At 45.0% G+C, this 8,366-nt stretch overlaps 1 protein-coding gene across 4 annotated transcripts in view; it reads right to left on the reverse strand.

The window, feature by feature from the left end:
* PLEKHA1 (pleckstrin homology domain containing A1) overlaps positions 1 to 4,666 on the reverse strand; it is a 96,564-nt gene extending 91,898 nt beyond the window's left edge. For all 4 annotated transcript variants that reach the window (XM_030202582.1, XM_030202581.1, XM_030202585.1 and 1 more), the window contains exon 1: positions 4,569 to 4,666. The gene's annotated coding sequence lies outside the window, so the exon portion shown is untranslated. The remainder of the gene's footprint in view (positions 1 to 4,568) is intronic.
* Positions 4,667 to 8,366: the final 3,700 nt, after the last annotated feature.

The following is an 8,366-nucleotide window of genomic DNA, read 5'->3' on the forward strand; positions in this document are numbered from 1 at the left end:
AGGCATGAATAAACACGCAGTGTATCTAGATTTTCAGGAAGCTTTTGATAAAGTTCCTCATGAGAGACTCCTGAGAAAATTTAAGAGTCATGGGATAGGAGGCAAGGTTCTGGTGAGAATTAGGAATTAGTTATTGGACAGAAAACAAAGGGTAAGGTTAAATGGTCATTTCAATGGAGGAGGGTGAACAGTGGAATGCCACAGGGATTCCACTACTGGGACCGGTGCTATTTAACATATTAATAAATGGTAAGGAAATTGGAAAGACGAGTAAGGTGCTTAAATTTTCAGATGACAACTATTCAAGGTTGTTAGAACATGTGCGGACTGTGACCATGGCTTTCCAGAGTCTTCAAACCTCCAATAAACTTTCAATTAAAGAACATCTTCCAGTTTCTGGTATCCTTGGTCGCTCTCCCACTTTTTTGTGCTTTGTTGTCTTTACCGTGGGGTGTTTGAGTTCTCCGCTTGCCAGCGGATTTCCTCAGACTGTGAAATACTGCAGGAAGACCTTAGGAAACTGGAAGACTGGGCATCCAAATGGCAGATGAAATTTAATGTGGACAAATGCAAGGTGATGTACATTGGAAAGAATAATCCGAATCCGTTACTTGATGCTAGGATCCACATTGGGGGTCAGCACTCAAGAAAAAGATCTAGGTGTCGTTGTAGGCAATACGATGAAATCTTCTGCTCAGCGGCAGCCAAAAATGCAAATAGGATGCTAGGAATTATTAGGAAAGGGATGGTGAACAAAATCAAAAATACTGTAATGCCTCTGTATTGATCCATGGTGCCGCACCTTGAGTATGGCATTCAGTTCTGGTCATCATATTTCAAAAAAGATATAGCGGCATTAGAAAAGGTTCAAAGAAGATTGACCAAAATTATGGTCGTATGAGGAAAGGCTAACAAGGTTAGGACTCTTCAGCTTGGAAAAGAGATGGATGAGGGAAGATATGATTGAGGTCTACAGAATCCTGAGTGGAAGTAAATCGATTTTTTACATGTTCCAACAGTACAAAAACGAAGGGACATTCGAGGAAGTTACATGGAAATACTTTTAAAACAAATAGGAGGAAATATTTTTTTTCCCTCAATGAATAGTTAAGCTCTAGAACTCTTTGCTGGAGGATGTGGTAACAGCGGTTAGCATATCTGGGTTTGAAAAAGGTTTGGACAAGTTCCTGGAGGAAATGTCCATAGTCTGCTATTGAGGCAGACATGGGGAAGCAACTGCTTCCCTGGAATTGGCAGCTTAGAATGTTGCCCCGATTTGGGTTTCTGCCAGTTAGCTTAACGGGGTTTAAAAAAGGTTTGGATAACTTCCTAAAAGAAAAGTCCATAAGCCATTATTAAGATGGCCTTGGAGATGGAGATGCTTATTTTTAGGATAAGCAAGACATTTATTGTACAGTTTTGGGATGTTGCCAGATATTCATAACCTGGATTGGCCACTGGTGGAAACAGGATGGTAGTTGGACTGTCCTAGTATGGCAACATTTATGTTCTTCGATGGCACAAAGGGAAAGGGAAATGGGACTTGATATACTGCCTTTGTGAGGTTTTTGCAACTACATTCAAAGCGGTTTACATATATTCAAGTACTTATTTTGTACCAGGGGCAATGAAACTTTTTAAAGTTGTCAAAACACATGCGGACTGTGAAAAATTGCAGGAAGAGCTTACAAAACTGGAAGAGCAGGCATCCAAATGGCAAATTAAATTTAATGTAGACAAACGCAAAGTGATGCACATTGGGAATAATCCGAATCAGTTACCTGATGTTTGTGTGCAACACAACAAAACTAAAGTATGTAATGGACACAACACAACTCTTCCACTAACTGCTCCACATGAACTTTATTTTGCCACAACATCACTTGTATTTGCTCACACTGGAGTCTGCAAACGCATCTCTGGTACTATGTAAGCCACATTGAACCTGCACATAGGTGGGAAAATGTGGGATACAAATGTAACAAAAATAAATAAAACGTAGTACTCAAGAAAAAGATCTAGGTGTCACTGTAGATAAAACACACTGCCCAGTGTGACTGAGGTCTACAAAATCTTGAGTGGTGTAGAACAGGTAATTGTGAATTGATTTTTCACTCTATCAAAAAAAATAAAAGACCAGGGGAAACTCAATGACATTACTTTTAAAAGAAATAAGGGAAAATATGATTTCACTCAACGAACAGTTAAGCTCGAATTCGTGGTCAAAGTAAACAGGTTTTTAAAAAAAGATTTGGACAAGTTCCTGGAGGAAAAGTCCATAGTCTGTTATTGAGATGGACATGGGGGATGCCCCTGCTTGACCCGGGATTGGTAGCATGGAATGTGGCTACTCCTTGGGATTCCGGAATCTTGTTACTGTTTGGGGTTCTATATGGAATGTTGCTACTCTTTGGGATCAAGGAATCTTGTTACTCTTTGGGGTTCTATATGGAACGTTGCTACTCATTGGGATTCCGGAATCTTGCTAGTCTTTGGGGTTCTATATGGAATGTTGCTACTCTTTGGGATTCTGGAATCTTGTTACTCTTTGGGGTTCTATATGGAATGTTGGTAGTCTTTGGGATTCCGGAATCTTGTTACTCTTTGGGGTTCTTTATGGAATGTTGCTACTCTTTGGGATTCTAGAATCTTGTTACTCTTTGGGGTTCTATACGGAATGTTGCTACTCTTTGGGATTCCGGAATCTTGTTACTCTTTGGGGTTCTATATGGAACGTTGCTACTCTTTGGGGTTCTATATGGAATGTTGGTAGTCTTTGGGATTCCGGAATCTTGTTACTCTTTGGGGTTCTATATGGAATGTTGCTACTATTTGGGATTCCAGAATCTTGTTACTCTTTGGGGTTCTATATGGAATGTTGCTACTATTTGGGGTTCTATATGGAATGTTGCTACTCTTTGGGGTTCCAGAATCTTGTTACTCTTTGGGGTTCTTTATGGAATGTTGCTAGTCTTTGGGATTCTGGAATCTTGTTACTCTTTGGGGTTCTATACGGAATGTTGCTACTCTTTGGGATTCCGGAATCTTGTTAGTCTTTGGGGTTCTATATCGAATGTTGCTAGTCTTTGGGATTCCAGAATCTTGTTACTCTTTGGGGTTCTATACGGAATGTTGCTACTCTTTGGGATTCCGGAATCTTGTTAGTCTTTGGGGTTCTATATCGAATGTTGCTAGTCTTTGGGATTCCAGAATCTTGTTACTCTTTGGGGTTCTATATGGAACGTTGCTACTCTTTGGGGTTCTATATGGAATGTTGCTAGTCTTTGGGATTCCGGAATCTTGTTACTCTTTGGGGTTCTATATGGAATGTTGCTATTTGGGATTCCAGAATCTTGTTACTCTTTGGGGTTCTATACGGAATGTTGCTACTCTTTGGGGTTCTATATGGAATGTTGCTAGTCTTTGGGATTCCGGAATCTTGTTAGTCTTTGGGGTTCTTTATGGAATGTTGCTACTCTTTGGGATTCTGGAATCTTGTTACTCTTTGGGGTTCTATACGGAATGTTGCTACTCTTTGGGATTCCGGAATCTTGTTACTCTTTGGGGTTCTATATGGAACGTTGCTACTCTTTGGGGTTCTATATGGAATGTTGCTAGTCTTTTGGATTCCGGAATCTTGTTACTCTTTGGGGTTCTATATGGAATGTTGCTACTATTTGGGATTCCAGAATCTTGTTACTCTTTGGGGTTCTATACGGAATGTTGCTACTCTTTGGGATTCCGGAATCTTGTTACTCTTTGGGGTTCTATATGGAACGTTGCTACTCTTTGGGGTTCTATATGGAATGTTGCTAGTCTTTGGGATTCCGGAATCTTGTTACTCTTTGGGGTTCTATATGGAATGTTGCTACTATTTGGGATTCCAGAATCTTGTTACTCTTTGGGGTTCTATATGGAACGTTGCTACTCTTTGGGGTTCTATATGGAATGTTGCTACTATTTGGGTTTCTTCAAATCAATGCTCAAAGCCCACCTCTTCAATGTCGCCTTCGGCACCTAATCACTACACCTCTTCTCAGGAAATCTCAACTACCCCAACTTGACATTTCGTCCTTTAGATTGTAAGCTCTTCTGAGCAGGGACCGTCCTTATTCATTAATTTGTACAGCGCTGCGTAACCCTAGTAGCGCTCTAGAAATGTTAAGTAGTAGTACTTGTGATTGGCCACTGTTGGAAGCAGGCTACCGGGCTAGGTGGCCCACTGGCCCGATTCTTATGTTCTAAGGTACTGCATAGAAATGTAGTAGCTTAGGCGCAGCAAAGCAGTTGAAATCTTTTATTGGTGGGGGGGGGGGGGAGGGGGATCTGATCTGCCCCCCCCCTTTCTGCAGTTACAATCAGAGCGGTTTGCATAGTTTATAAAGGTCCCTGGGTCAGCGGAGGATGGGACTGGAACCCACTTCCCCTGGTTCTCAGGCCGCTGAAGTCATCCACCCCCTCCCCCCCCCCCCGGAAGAAAGAAAGTGACACCGAGTCACGAGGGGGGGGGGGGTCGACCTGTCCCTCTACCTTCCTCTCGCCCCCCCCCCCCCCCCTCAAGCTCATACCTGAGGTCGCCCACACTGATCCAACTCCGGTGCCCCTAATCAATCACACAAGTGCTCTGTCCCTGCTCTGAGGCATCGCATCCCGCCTGCCTTGCCGGAAACAGGAAGTGGCGTCTGAGAAGGGCGGGACACCAAAGAAAGGCCGGGAAGTAGGGTACCGCCTCCGCTTCCTCCTCCTCCCTCCTCCCTTCAATAATTGTGCGCAGCCGCACTTGCTTTCTACCAACCAAGAACAGGAGGCGGCATGACGTCACAACGTTGAAGCTGCTTAGGCTAGTCTAGTTTCCCCTTCCCCGCGCAGCTGCTGCCCGTCATCTCTCAAAGCAAATCAAGCAAACCTTATGAGCTGCAGCATCCGATCCACCTTGTCCTTCTTTATTGTTGGTGGCATTTTTATTTAATCTCACTTAGATTTTTCTTCATGTTCAGCTGCGTACGACTGGTAGCGCTATAGAAATGATTTATAATAGTAGTAGTAGTATACGGATATACACAGAGGAAGTATAAAATAAAGGAATAACTTTTCATAGGTAGAGTACATGGAAACAAAAAATTCTGGGGTGGAGAAAAATAGAAAAAAATATATATATTTTGGAAGGGGCGAAGGAAGAAAGAGTGGTGTCAGTGCATGTTTCATGGAGGGGGGAGAGAGAGATCAAAAATGTTGGATGGGGACAGAGAAAGGGGAGACACTACTACTACTACTACTTAGCATTTCTATAGCGCTGCCAGGGTTACGCAGCGCTGTACAATTTTAGCATGGGGAAGGACAGTCCCTGCTCTAGAGAGCTTACAATCTAAAGGTTACAAACTATGTAGGGAAGGTGGTTAGGCGCCAAAAGCAAGGGAGAAGACACTGGATGAAAGGAGGAAGAGAGAGGATATGGATGAAAGGAGGGACACACTGGACAGAAGGGGGAGAGCGAGGGGAGATGGATGGAAGGGAGAGAGAGAAGAAGGACATGCTGTATGGTGGGGAGTGGGGAGAAGCTGGATGGAAAGAAAGAAGAGTGGAAATGCTATATAGAAGAGGGGGAGAGAGAGAGAGAGATGAATGGAAAGATGGAGGGAGAAAGAGGGGACATGGAATAGGGCAGGGGAGAGACAAGCTGTTGGGGAGGAGGAAGGGGAGCAAAGGGGAGACCCAGAAATGCTGGATGAAAGGAGGGAGAGAAAGAGGAAACATTCTAGAAGTAACATAGTAGATGACGGCAGAAAAAGACCTGCACGGTCCATCCAGTCTGCCCAAGAAATGTGCCACTTTTTTGTGTATACCTTACCTTGATTTGTACTTGTCTTTTTCAGGGCACAGACCGTACAAGACTGCCCAGCACTATCCCCGCCTCCCACCATTGGCTCTGGCACAGACCGTATAAGTCTGCCCGGCACTATCCCCGCCTCCCAACCACCAGCCCCGCCTCCCACTACCGGCTTTGTTATCCAATCTCGGCTAAGCTCTTGAGGATCCATTTCTTCTGAATAGGATTCCTTTATGTTTATCCCATGCATGTTTGAATTCCGTTACCGTTTTCATCTCCACCACCTCCCGCGGGAGGACATTCCAAGCATCCACCACTCTCTCCATGAAAAAATACTTCCTGACATTTTTCTTGAGTCTGCCCCCCTTCAATCTAGAAGTAGGGGACAGAAAGAGGGAAGACGCTGATGGGAAGAGTAGGAGAGAAAGAGGGAAGGTGCTGGATTGAAGGATAGGGACAGAAAGAGGAGACACTGGATGGAAGGATGCAGAGAGAAAAAGGGGGGAGACACTGGAAGGATGGGAAGAAAAAGAGGGAAGATGCTGGTTGGAAAGGGGGAGAGAATAGAGTTAGTGAAAGACTGGAGAATAAGTGGAAGGGGCATGGGGAGAACAAAAGTGAAGAATAGATGAAAAGCCATAGGTAGATGAAGTAAAAAGAGGGAAATTAAAGAATGAATAGTAAAAATGAATTAAATCTGGACAGAGAGAGAGAGGCAGAAACATAAATAGAAGAAAACAAAAAGGAGAGAAAAATGACAAATGGACAGGAAGCCCTGGCAAAAGAGTTAAGAGAAGACGAAGGAAAACAGAATCAAGAGACTGGGACCAACACAACTAGAAAAAGTAAATGGCCAGACAACAAAGGTACAAAAAAGAATTTTATGTTTAATTTAGGATAATGTGGTAGTTGTGTTAGTAAAGGTTAATAAATGCAAATATAACACAAAATAGAAAATAAGGTGATAGCTTCACTGATTTTAAAACATTTTTGATTAGCCTTCAGAGATCAGCACTTCCTTCAGGTCATGAGAGGATACCATAACAGCATTCTACTGTCCTGACCGGAGGCAGGAGGTTTTGGCCTCTGAAAGCTAATTAAAAAGGATATTAGGCTATTAAATAAAATAGTTTCTGAAATGGCCTGGGATTGAGGTGTGTCAGGGGGTGAAGCCATGTGGAGTGGGTGGAGCCAAGGCAGAGTGGGTGGGGCTGGGGCGTGTACTAAAATCTCCCTCTCAAAAATTGGGACCCCTTGGCAGCTCTACATCAGTAAACAGAGAACTATACACTTAGTTCTGAACTCTGGGAGAGCTTTTCATCCCAGTGTCATTGGATATCATCTAATTGTGAATGAATCATTGCAATCTCTGCGCCTGCTGGAGCAGCTGCTATTGGGTATTTAGCTTATAAAACATATGTCTGTAAAGACAGGCGTGGAAAATCCTTGGTAAACCTTCAGATTCAGAAAGATAACCCCAAGGTACTGTCATGCATTTGACATAGAAGATGTGAGAGAAAAAGCAGTTGTGGTAAGCACCAAAATGCAGGACTGCGTCAAGTGTTTGGATATTTATGTGAGAATAAACCTTCTGTTTGGATATACATCTGGTCTACCCCAGTGGTGTGCTGGAGCCGGCTCGCACCGGCTCGCAAGAGCCGGTTGTTAAATTTTTTAACATCTTGCAAGCCGGTTGTTCTGGCAGGCGAACTGGCTCTCCAGAGGCGGCGCAACCTGGCGCTAAGTGAGGTAAGCATGGCAGGAGGGTGCCACAAGCCATGCTTACCGCTGCTTACCTCACCTCCCACAGCCCTCGTTTGCCTGCGCCCGCGCCGCCCTGGGGGTTGAAAGCCCTGCCCGTCTCTAGCCTTCCCTTCGTTCCCTGTCAGTGTCCCGCCTTCTTCTGACATCATTTCCTCTTTCCGCGAGGGCAGGACACTGACAGAGAACGAAGGGAAGGCTAGAGACGGGCAGTGATTTCACTGCGGCCGCTGCGACGGAGGTAAATAAAGGATTTAAACCCCCCCCCCCCCCAGGGCGGCAAGAACAAAAAGTGGGATGTTGGGGGGAGAAGAGGACGGGCAGGTGGACATGGGAGCGGGAAGGCAGGGGAGAGAGGACATGGATGGGAGTGGATGATAGGGGCAAAGGAGAATCACTGGACATGGAGGGGAGGGCAGGAGAGAGAAGAGAAATCACTGGAAGGGAGGGCAGGGCCAAAGGAGAGAGGAGAAATTGCTGGACATGGAGAGGAGGGCAGGGGAGAGAGGAGAATTGCTGGGTATGGATGGATGGAGGGGGCCAGGGGAGAGAGGAGAATTGCTGGATATGGATGAATAGATGGATGGAGGGCAGGGGAGAGGAGAGTTGCTGGACATAGGTGGATGGAGGGGAGGGGAGAGGAGAGTTGCTGGACATGGGTGGATGGAGGGAAGGGCAGGGGAGAGAGGAGGGTTGCTGGACATGGATGGATGGAGGGGAGGGCAGGGCAGGGGAGAGAGGAGAGTTTCAGGACATGGATGGAGGGGAGGGCAGGAGA

Source organism: Microcaecilia unicolor, chromosome 5 (genome assembly GCF_901765095.1).
Source record: "Microcaecilia unicolor chromosome 5, aMicUni1.1, whole genome shotgun sequence".
NCBI lineage: Eukaryota > Metazoa > Chordata > Amphibia > Gymnophiona > Siphonopidae > Microcaecilia > Microcaecilia unicolor.